The sequence below is a fragment of the Macrobrachium rosenbergii genome, chromosome 43 (assembly GCF_040412425.1).
Source record: "Macrobrachium rosenbergii isolate ZJJX-2024 chromosome 43, ASM4041242v1, whole genome shotgun sequence".
In the NCBI taxonomy this organism is placed as follows: domain Eukaryota; kingdom Metazoa; phylum Arthropoda; class Malacostraca; order Decapoda; family Palaemonidae; genus Macrobrachium; species Macrobrachium rosenbergii.
In genome coordinates this window covers 121764-135139 of record NC_089783.1, presented here as the reverse complement: position 1 = coordinate 135139, position 13376 = coordinate 121764, and the positions used below count along the sequence as shown (strand labels likewise).

At 35.5% G+C, this 13376-nt stretch overlaps 2 pseudogenes; one reads left to right on the top strand and one right to left on the bottom strand.

Moving 5' to 3' along the window:
* The first annotated feature begins 6247 nt into the window (after positions 1 to 6247).
* On the top strand, positions 6248 to 7326 carry LOC136828543 (cytochrome b-like; annotated as a pseudogene).
* A 122-nt stretch (positions 7327 to 7448) lies between these two features.
* Positions 7449 to 8364, bottom strand: LOC136828542 (NADH-ubiquinone oxidoreductase chain 1-like; annotated as a pseudogene).
* Between the last annotated feature and the right edge of the window lie 5012 nt (positions 8365 to 13376).

The following is a 13376-nucleotide window of genomic DNA, read 5'->3' as shown; positions in this document are numbered from 1 at the left end:
TGTGTATATATATTTATATACAGTATATACGTATATATATACTAATTATTTTGTGACCAGTGTTTTCAGTTTTTTGGTAGATTTCGTTCCTTCTCAGATAATGTTGATAGGAGAAGAAATTAGACGTCATTGTCTGTGTCATAACCTAGTTTTCGTCTATGGTCAATGTTGCAAAAGTTTTAAAAAGTTGATTTTATATTATAATATGAGGACAAAAGTACTGCAGCTCGTCCAAAAACTTTGTCTGTGATTGGTTTATGTACCAGGAAAAATTAATCTGTGCTCATTTAAAGTTCATCTCTCTCTCTCTCTCTCTCTCTCTCTCTCTCTCTCTCTCTCTCTCTCTCTCTCTCTCTCTCTTGTATCACTGATAGGAGAGCATAGCAGTCGTAGCTAGTGATGCATGCTCTCTCTCTCTCTCTCTCTCTCCCTCTCTCTCTCTCTCTCTCTCTCTCTCTCTCTTGTATCACTGATAGGAGAGCATAGCAGTCGTAGCTAGTGATGCAGTTTCCCTCTCTCTCGTTCTCCGCAAAATTATTTATTGAAAACTGAAATGTCTCCACGCCAAAGGTGGAATGCAGTCAGTCTGAATTGTACATTAAATTGTAGTTTTTATATGAAGTGAGCTCAATGTAGACAAAGTCAGCCACATCAATCAGATGATCGATTTCAGGCCCCCCGTTGTGATGTACAGTCAGAAAGGGATTCACAACACATAGCCTAAACGCAAACTCATCCACTGTGTTCCTTCCATCTGCTAGGGGCCGTGCTGTTTTCCACTAAAATGATATCAAAAATTGTGCCAGATGAAGACTCTGCTACACTTTCACTGCAGCGTTGAGGAGCAGCCCCTCTGGCAATTTTTTCACCTTTTGTTTCCTTTATGAAGGTATCAGATTCATAGGATATCTGAGTGTATATTGTGGTAGTTTCTCACTGACCCTCGTGATTATGTTGTCTTGATAATCATTGTTGTTTAGATTCGCTGTCCCACTTATAGTACTGCATTGTTGGATTCCTAGCGACTGCAACGTACGAATGCCCAGTTCATGTAGGCACAAACGACCAATGTTTGTGGGCCTCACTACATTCTCCTAGAGCAATCAAGATTCTCCAGCATATGTGTAAAGAAGTTGAGGAAAGGAAATTACTTTTCTATGCTCATCTCTGTCCTGCATCCTAGATTAGAACTTTAATGAAAGACATACATGATTCTGAAGTGCCTGTTCATTTATGGAAGTGATGACCTTGTTAGTGATATAGACAGCATAAACAGAGGGCTTGGGTACTAAAGAAAAGCTTTCTTCTACAGCAGACATTTACCTGTTAACAAATCGGTCTCCGAGAGAAGATCCCATAATATTCACTTGGCCTTTATTCGCTACCTCCGCTAGCAAATTCATTCCCTTTTTAATTTATTACTTAGGTCTTGCTTTAAAGGCTAGAATTTATGGGCAGTCACCAAGGATGTGATTCATTTTTCCTTTTCTCAGTACGTACATTAAAATAGAGAATGTTGAGTACAAATATCTGTATCTATAACTGTCCATCTATCTATCTATCTATCTATCTATATATACATACATTACATATATATATATATATATATATATATATATATATATATATATATATATATATATATATATATATATATATATATATATATATATATATATATATATATATATAAAAAATGAGAGAAATGTTTGTTTCACATTCTAAAGATACAGATTCTTACATTGCCATGATCAAAATATATGTCCATCGTCATGAATGTTTTATGGGTAGAATTAGAATAGCTTTTGTGTCATACATAAAAACAAAGAAAATGCCATAACTGATGCATTCTTTCTCCATCTGTACGTGGGACATTCCTTTGATAATGCAAGTGAAAAACATGGACTCAAACGTTTTTCTCTCTCTCTCTCTCTCTCTCTCTCTCTCTCTCTCTCTCTCTCTCTCTCTCTCTCTCTCTCTCTCTCTCTCTCTCTCTTTCTACATATATATACATTATATAATATTAATATATATATATATATATATATATATATATATATATATATATATATATATATATATATATATATATATATATATATATATACTATCATTATTTCGTGGCTTTATCCAAGCTGAGAAGTATCTATATATAAATGACCCAGAATTAGCTTCAGTGAAGGCACACTAGACTTTAAAAAACACTAATGGACTCCTCGTGAAAAGTTCTTTTATATTTGAAATGAAATTAATGGTTTGCCAAATCCATTATCGGACTCTGGTATCTAATATACTAAGCTACAGAGATGACTTCAGTATGAAAGTGTATAATTAATAATGCAACTGTCTGAATGGCATACAACTTATTCCCTCACAATAAAAAAGGAAGGACGATTAAAGATAAATGACCAATGTTTCTTCTAAAATTATTTTTGAACATAATATCAGTGTTTTATCTTTGAACTTTTTCAGCTTTAAATCATTTTTACTCAATCGACAGCAGAATGTAGAGACCGTCTATCCGAAAGGACACAATATTTGTCACTGTTCGCATTTTAGAAAATTTTTCGAAAAAGACAAGACAGACGAGCGACAAAGATTGGGCCCATGTTGGTTTTTGGGTGTCAGTTTCCATGTACGTAAGCATATTTGCATGCAAAGTTATAAAGTCTACAGTCATTGCCAGGGTCCTCCCGACTCCATGGACTCCAAGTCTCAGACGGAAAAGCATTGAAATGAAATTATATTTTGGCCTGTAAGCCCTGTAATTATTTCAGACTGTAAAAATTTAATATATATATATATATATATATATATATATATATATATATATATATATATATATATATATATATATATATATAGTGATATGGTTTTTAGCTGGGGTCTTGTTAGGTCTATGAGATATACTAGGGATATTACACAACTTACCTTAGGTAATACAAAAATCCGGACTCTGGCCTTAAGGTCAACTAAAAAATATATACATCAAAATACGGCTGAAGGCCTACTTCAAGAGGGGAGTGATTAGGTAAACTCTGGGTTTTACTTAATTAATTATATTTACAAAAGGAAACAAATATCAGAAAAATGGTAGCGTAATTTTAGGGACAGACAAACACGGTACCGTGATACAAGATAAAGAGCAAATGACTGGGGATTTGCTTGAGGAAACACTATGGGATGCCCGCTTCAAAGGGCATTGCAGATGATGTAGTGGAACCACTACGCACACAAGATGATGAACAGATCCACAGCTGAATAACTCCTAAACTGTAATCGAAACACTTATGGTCACTCAACCGAAAATGGCACTGTAATGAAGGAATCGAAGAATTGCACAGAGGACGCCTAGACTGAACTCGATTCCAATAACTCAAATATTTTATGATTACATTGCACTTCACGCCAATTCTTTGCAAATTAAACAGCAGAAATATAAACGGCAATACATGTGTGTGTGTGTGTGTGTGTGTGTGCGTGTGTGTGTATGTGTGTGTTTTGTATGTGTGATACTTTGTCACTGTTTAGCACATAACTTCTTATGCTGTCAATTATTAAGACGCAAATTCTCCTTCCTATCGAAGACTCGCTTTATTCTAGGAACATTTTTCGTACAAAAGTAATTATTTATGTTAAGTGCATCTAATCTGACGAAGATTCGAACCTATGCCTCTTGGGTTTGACAATAATGTGACAGGGACATGAGTTCGAACCCTGGTTGACCAGATGCACTTGAAGATATATATATATATATATATATATATATATATATATATATATATATATATATATATATATATATATAAACCTATATATATATATATAGATATATAGATATATGTAGATAGTTATTGAGGAATTCCTGAACACTTAAGAGAGAGAGAGAGAGAGAGAGAGAGAGAGAGAGAGAGAGAGAGAGAGAGAGAGAGTCAAGAAACTTGACAAAGCTGCTACACTGGGTGAAGATTTTAACATAATTTGTAGCAAAAGGAATTATAATGTCAAGTACCAGAACCAAAAATGCACAGGTTTTAGGACTCATCCAAATTTCAGGGCCCTTATAGGATAATAGAGAAATTAAGTGATTGAACTGACGTGATTGAAACACCCACCAGGAAGAAGGAAACAACAGAGGAAGATACATGTGAATCTTTTCATTACTCTTCAGAGACTGAAACTGAAACGTGTCAATAACACGGACAATTTCATCTACAGAGGGCGATGATGGCTACGAATTGGGAGCTGAAAGCAGGATGAACAATTCTTCAATATTGGAAAATTTGGAGGATAAATTAAAGCATCTGAGTGTTGAGCAAAGTAATGAATTAAGTGAGGTGATTCAAAGTTTCCCTGATATTTTTGCAGATATGCCTAGGAGCACCAATCTGATAAAGCATGAGATAAAGATCAGAGAAGATGGAAAACCTTTTAAACAGAAAGCATATCGCTTATCACCTTTTCATTGAGATGTTTTGAAAAAAGAAGTTGAATATTTGTTGCAGCATGGATTAGCAGAACCCAGTCCAAGTCATTATAGTTCTCCTTGTGTGTTAGTGAAGAAACCAGATCACTCATTTAGGATGTGTACTGATTACAGGAAACTGAATTCCATCAGTGTGGCTGACAATTATCCCTTGCCTCTTATTGATCAATCACTTGATAATACTGGGCAAGCCAAATTTGTTTCCAAGATAGACTTGTTGAAAGGATATCAAACTCCCGTAGATGAGAATGCTAAGTTGCTGTCAGCTTTCATTACTCCTTTTGGACTGTATCAATACACTGTTTTGCCATTTGGTCAGATGAATGCACCTGCAACATTCCAATGAGTGATGGATCAACTGCTAGGATCCATAGGAGGAGTAGGTGTATACCTTGATAACATTGTGATTTACTCTAATACATAGGAAGAACATCTGAAGATTTTAAGGAAAGCATTCAAGAAACTACGGGAAGCAGGACTAACAATTACAAAAAAGTGAATCTGGAAAGGCAGCTGTTCAATATCTGGGATTAGAAGTTGGAAAATGCCTTCTCGTTCCTGTTGACGCCAATGTAGAAGGTATCTGCAAGGCTACCCTCCTACTACCAGGAAACAGCTACAAAGTTATTTGGGCATGGCTGGATTTGATCGCTGATTCTGTCCAGATTTCTCAGCCATAGTAGCTCCCTTAACTGACTTAACCAGTCCGAAGACAAAGTTTGTTTGGACTCCAGAATGTCAAGAATCATTTGAGAAGGTTAAAGCCATTTGAACTTCTAGACCAGTGCTTCAAGCTCCAGACTTCAATAAAAAGTTTGTGATACAAGTTGATGCATCCAACTGTGGAATTGGAGCTGTTTTACTTCAAGAAGATGACAGCTGTATTCTGCATCCTGTATGTTTCATGGTTTCAAAGTTGAAAAAGCATCAGAAAATTACTCAACAGTCGAAAAAGAAATGCTAGCAGTAATCACAGCATTAAAAAGGCTTGAAGTGTATGTGAACCAAGCTAGGAATGAAGAAATTTTAGTGTTGTCTGACCACATCCCTTTCTCATTCATCAGTAAGATGAAAAATAACAATCAGAGACTGACCAGGTGGTCTTTATGCCTACAACCGTGAAACACATTTCATGAAAAGATAATGTCATAGCAGATTATTTATCCCGTTGTGAATCATTGGATTCAAACCCAGGATAACTAATCTTATGGGGGGAGGAATTTCATGATGTTGCCTTGTAATATGTATATCATCCTATAGTTTTGATATATTTACTGTTCTGTTTATCATGTGTTATGTGTAATAGTAATAAATGTTGAAATATTGTGTGTAGTGTAATGTCAGGTCTCAAAAGAGTTAGTAATTTAGATAATTTAACAGCATTATTTAGACTTAATAATACCTTTCTTGATAATAGCATAGTAGCAGGAGAAAGAAATTCGAGTTTTAGACCAGATGTGCTATCTGTCGCCAGTTAAGATAATGGCGATAGATAGCACATCTGGTCTAAAACTCGAATTTCTTCTCCTGCTACTATGCTATTATCAAGAAAGGGAATAATAATCGCTGATCCGTTCTGGAAACCAACTCAGGTTTTTCGTTTTGTTTTTTTAAAACATGCCAGTCATAATTAGCCAGTTGCAGTCTGTTTCAACTTCTTCTAACTCTTATTGTTGTAGTCAAACTCAGATCAACCTTCTCTGGACCCCTTCCAACATCCTAATGACAGCACCTATATGAAAATCACACCTCCTCTTTAAAATCGCTAACAGGGCCATAGTGGATTTGCCCACACCAGTTAACATTTCCATTCTCTGAAATTTTGGATCTCTTCTAGGCATGTGCTTGATAGTTCAGATTGCTACAGAACTATTCCTAGCCATACACTACACAGCAAATGTAGACCTAGCTTTCTCAAGAGTAGCTCACATTTGCCGAGACGTAAACTACAGATGACTCCTCCAGACAGTCCACGCCAACGGCGCCTCTTTCTTCTTCATTTGTCTATACAGACACATCGGACGAGGAACCTGCTATGGATCATTCTTGTACATACATACCTGATCAGTAGGAGTAATCATCCTATTCTTAACTATAGCAACAGCCTTCCTAGGATATGTATTCCCATGGGGACAAATATCATTCAGAGGTGCTACTGTAATTACCAACCTAATATCGGCAATTCCATTCATAGGCACAGATCTAGTACAATGAATTTGAGGAAGATTCACAGTAAGTAACGCAACTCTAACACGATTCTTCACCTTTCATTACCTATTCCCATTCATCATTGCAGCCGCCTCCATAGTCCACATACTATTCTTGCATCAAACAGGATCTAACAATCCCCTAGGAATCTCTAGGCAGTTGGAAAAGTTCCATTCCATCCCTATTTCTCATTTAAAGACATCGTGGGATTTGTAGTCACACTGGCCACACTAATCATCCTCACACTACTTGACCCCTATCTACTCGGAGACCCAGACAACTTTATTCCAGCCAATCCACTGGTGACACCAGCTCACATTCAACCAGAATGATACTTTCTATTTGCCTGTGGAATTCTACGATCAATCCCAAATAAACTAGGAGGAGTTATCACCCTAGTCATATCAGTAGCCATTTTATTCATCTTACCATTCACACACAAAAATAAATTCCAAAGACTAGCCTTCTACCCAATAAGACAAATTTTATTTTGATCCATGATTAGAATTGTAATTTTACTAACATGAATCGGAGCCCGACCAGTAGAAGACCCTTATATCCTCACAGGACAAATCCTAACAGTTCTATATTTCTCATTCTTCACTATCAATCCACTAGCAATAATCGCATGAGATAAACTTATAGACTGACTATTCATCTTTAGGAAGACAAGTGTTTTGAAAGCACCCAACAAGAGTTCAAATCTCTTAACAGTCTATCCCAATTTCTTTACAAGACTATACTAGGGCAACCTCTAAAAACCTTCAATCCCATGAAAAATACAATAATTTAATGCCACAGGAAGAAATCTCTTTCAAGCAAGATATATCAACTTATCAGAACGAAATCGCAGCAAAGTACCACGCCATACAAAAACAGAAACCAATAAACATAACATTTATATAAAAACAGAAGAGAAACAAGACCTCTGCCCAAGAAAATGATAGAAAACAGAGCCCTTAAAAACAAAATCCTAGCATACGCAGCCATAAAAATTAAAGCAAAACCTCCACCCCTATACTCAGTGTTAAACCCAGATACCAACTCAGACTCACCCTCCGCGAAGTCGAAAGGAGTTCGGTTACTCTCAGCTAAACAGGAAGCAAACCACAACAGAGCCAGAGGAAATCCTAAAAGAAAAAACCACCAGTAACGCTGATAACTCTCAAACAGCCCTAAATCAAATCCCCCCACCAAGAATAACATACTCAGCAAAATTAGAGCAAGACTTACCTCATAAGAAATAGTCTGAGCAACAGGACAAAGACAACCCAAAAGAGAATATTTAGAGTTAGAAACCCAGCCCGCCCCTATTGTAGAGTACACTCTTGCCCTCGTACAACAAAGAAAAAATAAAACCCCAAATTCAAAAGAAAATAAACCCAGCTCATAAGGTATTAAACACCAACAGACTAAGGCAATAAATAGCCTAAACACAGGAGACAAATAATAAGGAATAAAATTACTCATAGTAGGAAAAATCTGCTCCTTAGTGAATAATTTAACAGCACCAGCAAAAGGCTGTAACAAACCAGCATAGCCCACTTTATTAGGATCCTTACAAATCTGAATGTAACCTAAAGTCTTACGTTCAAGCAATGTAAAAAAGCAACAGAAACCAAAACTAAAATCACTAAAATTAAGTAATTAACTAGCTTAATCAACACCATTATAGAAAGAAAACACAAAAGCCCCTTTCTATTGCCAATAGTAATCACTATATTAACGGATTCTAAATCCGACACACTAATCTGCCAAGGCAATCCATTAAAGTTATCTTACACAAAGACTATCTCAAAAGCTCAATCCTTTTGTACTAAAGCCATTTTTAAACCATTAAAAGATAGAAACCAACCTGGCTCACACCGGTTTGAACTCAAATCATGTAAAATTTCAAAGGTTGAACAGACCCACCAGCTAAACGGCTACACCTAGCTGAAATTTTAAATCAACATCGAGGTCGCAACTACTCTTGTCGATAAGAACTCTCAAAGAAAATCACGCTGTTATCCCTAAAGTAACTTATTCTCTTAATCCCCAAGGGGGGATCAAATTCTAGTTAGTGCTATAAAATTAAATAGACAGTTACACATTACATCTTCATCTCCCCAACGAAATATAAACTAAACAAAACTACTTTTCACCTACAACGCAAATTAAGCCTAGCCTATATTAAGTTTCATAGGGTCTTATCATCCCCCTAAACAATTTGAGCCTTTTCACTCAAAAGTTAAATTCAAACGCCATAAAGGAGACAGCCTGTCCCTTGTCCAACCATTCATTCAAGCCTCCAATTAAAAGACTACTGACTATGCTACCTTTGCACGGTCAAATTGCCGAGGCCCTTTTAGTAAATCAGTGGGCAGGCTAGACTTTATAACTAATTCACACAGACATGTTTTTGATAAACAGGCGGGGACAAAATTTGCCGAGCTCCTTCTAAACGCCTCTCCAAGTGCTTAAAAAACAAATAACACTCAAACATAAAAACTAACTTCATTTCTACTTATATAAACATTTTACCTACCACTTAAACAGGAAATGGCATTCTTTACTAGAAAAAGCAAACACCTTATAAATATATAAAAAAATCAATATTACTTTAACGTTATACCAAGATGGCTGATTTTAAGCCCACCTCAAATGACAACTACTAAGACACTTGACAAAACAGCAGATAAGAAGCTCATTCCTCTTACCTTTACTATCGAATTAAACTCAAACCCGACACAAAATTAAATTTACTTAGTAAAGAACCATGTATACAAAGATCGACTAACGTATCACCAACAAAATCTAGCTCTCCTTGTTTCGGGACCGCATAACTAACATGTCAGTATAGTTAACCCCTGATACAAAAGGTACGAAAATTTAACACTGCTTTACCCAAATTCAATAACAATTCCATCACTGTATGTATCAACTATAATCTTAAAACAAAATTCTACAAAATACTAATCGACAAAATCAATTAATTCTTTATCAAACTACAAACAAACCCACTTCATTAATAAACAATTATTAAGTAGTGCCTAAAAGGCAATCCCTCCAGCGTAAGTGGAGTGCTTAAACATTAGCTACAACTCATACTCCTAGATGCATTTTCCAATACAACTACTATGTTACGACTTATCTCACTTTGGAGAATGAAAGCGACAGGCGATGTGTACATATCCTAGAGCTACTATCATTCTAACATATTAAAAAAAAATGCAATTAAATCCACCTTCAAGGCCCCATTTCAGGGAACTATCTGTATGCAAATATAATGCACTGTAACCCACCGATATCTTTGCCATAGGCTGCACCTTGACCTAATATAATTAACATAAATTAATTTTAATGGTTATATTAGTACACCACCTAGTAATGGCGGTATACATACTGTTCAACAAGACAAAGTAAAATTATTCGTGGCATGATTTTTTCATTTTCTACTGGGATCCTGAAATCTGCTCATTCTGATTTGAGAGACCGTTGAATAAAGCTGACTACATATCACTTATCCAGGCCCTACTGGATGATGATACAACTTACAAAAAACTAACAAAAATTCCCCTTGATCAAGTCATAAAAAATTTCAATAGCACAGTGAAAGAAAATCCTTAAAGATAAAAAGAACTAATAGGGCAGTTGTCAGTTAAATTTCCCTCATTACCTTACTTGTATGGATTAGTAGAAATGCACAAAGAAAATAATCCTATGTGACTATTATCAGTACTGTTGGCTCAATTTCGTATAAACTTTCGAAATATATTACCAAGCTCTTGTCCGTTACTTAGAACCATCTCCTATTCTCACATATATAATACTCTAGATTTAGTTGATAAATTAAACAAAATAACTTTTTGTCCCACTGATAGATTCATTGGTTTTGATGTTTGTTCTCTTTTTACTATAGTCCCTATAGATTCTATTTTAGAGTATCTTAGTAATGAACTAATCCATCATGAGTTACCTCTACCTGTAAGTCATATTATTTCACTTACTAGGTTGTGCATTTGTGATTGTAAGTTTATATTCAATGGTGAATTTTACCAACAAATATTTGGTATGGCAATGGGCAACCCTTTATCCCCACTCCTCTCAAACTTGCATATGGAATTCTTTGAAAAAGATATATACCTAATATCATTTATACTCCTTTAAAGTGGCACAGATATGTTGATGATATTTTAGCTGTTTTGCCTGCTGGTATTGATGTAAATGATTTACTCTCTAATTTGAATAACTAGGTACCATCCATTAAGTTTACTTTAGAATTAGAAAAAGCCAATTGTCTCCCTTTCTTAGATGTTTTAATACATAGACAACCATTTCAATGTAAACTCAGTATTTATGGGAAACCAACCAACAACTTAACTTATGTTCATTTTTATTCAGGCCATCACATTAATATCAAAATATCCATTTTTTTTCCTCTGTTTTAAGAGTGTTGTTCATTGTCAGTTCCCAGTATTTGGGTCAAGAAATCAAATACATAAGAAAAATAGGGACAGATTTATGTTATCTCTGGCATATACTAGATATTTGTTAAAATAAAGCCCACAAAAAGCAACATGGAGAAAGAAACCCTTAAGAACATTCTTACCTTGCTTTATTTTAGTAGTTTTTAAAACATAAAATCATTTTTAAAATCTTTAATGTTAACCTTGTTTTTTCATATAATAACACACTAAAAAGGAATGTTAATCAAAAATAGCCCTAAGGAAAATAACATAATATATAAAATTTAATATATAAAATTCCATGTTTGGACTGCCCGTCTTTTTATATCAGCCAATCTAGCAAGGATTTAGATGTGCGGATTAGATAGCATAAGTATTCTTTCAAAACTGGGCAAAGATCCAATGCTATATTCATTAATTTAATTGAAAACTCTCACAGGTAAATTGGGCTGAAAGGTCAGTGATTGCCAGATCGAAAGATTTCTCTTCTTGAAATCTTTTAGAATCCGCTATTATACAGCTTGCTTCCAGTTGTAATTTTAATCTTACCCCTGGCATGTATTATTTGGACCCCTGCATAAGTAAAATGTTCAAGAATGACCTAAAAGACAAAATCACTGACTTAATTACAAATTAGTTACTTATATATATTTCCTATGCATTCGTATGTTTAATATTTTTTTTAAAATGTTCACCTTGTAAAAAATTTTATTGTTTACCAAAATGAGAATTTGTGAGTTGTACTTTATAACATTTTTAGGTGGTTAGTCACCTACCTTGTATAATCTTTTAATTTTCCTGTCCCTGCTTCTGAGCTGTTGAGCCTAATCCTTGTAAAACCTCTTAAATATTAACCCTGTTTTGGTAGGTCTACCAATTCTTCAATTGCGTTGGATTCCAGGTACATATTTTTCCTTTGTAATCCACACTTTTCATTTATACGAGCTTTCTTCATAAACTTATTTTTACATTTCTTTAGTCTGCTAAGTAAAGGATGAGAAGTCGAAAGACCTTGCAGCACTCCATTGTTTCTCTTTCCTTCATGGCATTGCCTTTATCTATATATTATTCACGTTCCATATTTTTCGTTATTCAGTTATATATATATACTAGCTGTCCAACTCTTTGTTGCCCGGGAAAGCTCTGAATGACAATCGATAAACTCTCTCTCTCTCTCTCTCTCTCTCTCTCTCTCTCTCTCTCTCTCTCTCTCTCTCTCTCTCTCTCCCTAGCACCCCCTCTACTCTCTCACACTTCCTTGCCCTCTCACTCTCTCCCTTTCCTGTTAAAATAGTTAGTTGCTTCAATTACATTGCCCAGTATTTTTTGACTTTTTATATTTCACCCCTTCTCACCCCCCATTCCTATTGGGGCTGAACTTTTACTTAAAGGACATCGGGAGTGTCACCATTCATCTCAACGACCTTGAAAGCTTTAGATTAGACACAAATATCTGTCATTTTTAAAATTTTTTCGCCCTTTCTCACCCCCTCTTCCTATCGGAGCTGAATTGGACTTGAAGGGCATCGGGAGTGTCAATATTCATCTTAGCGACCTCAAAAACTATGGATTAGACATTATTTGCCGTTTTTAATTATTTTTATATGTCACCCCTTCCCACCCCCACCCCCTATGTTGTCAGTAATGCTGTACCCCCACAGCATTCTTTTCTGATAGTAAGTCCTATGTATACCGAAATGAGGTACAATAAACCCATAGAGTTTATTTAGTTACTAAGTCTATGGGCAGAACCAGCCCTGTTTCAGGGAAGACCTTCCCACCCCCACTTCCTTTGGTGCCCTTTGGTGCTAGTGATGTCTTACCCCCACAGTATTCTTTTCCAGTTAGTAAGGCATATGTGTACCAAGTTTGCCTGAAATTGTCCAATGTTTTGGAGATATGCTGAAACATACACACACACATACATCCATTTAAATACAGTATACCGGGTGTTTCTGAAATTAGAGGCCCCCTCCACAAAAACAAATGGAAAGTTATGAAGTTTTCTGCTATAGCCTATCTCCAAGTACATTATTTTAAGTTTCTATTAAGCTATTTTTCATTTTACATTTCTTGTATTTTCAGACTGAGTGACAGAGTTAGATACAGCCATGGCTACCGACTTGGAGGAAATCAGATGGATTGACCGAATCCGGGCTATAACCTTCAGAGAGGCTAGGGATGCTGGCGCATCCTTCATTTTATGTTCCTGGATAGCTAAATACATTAAAAGA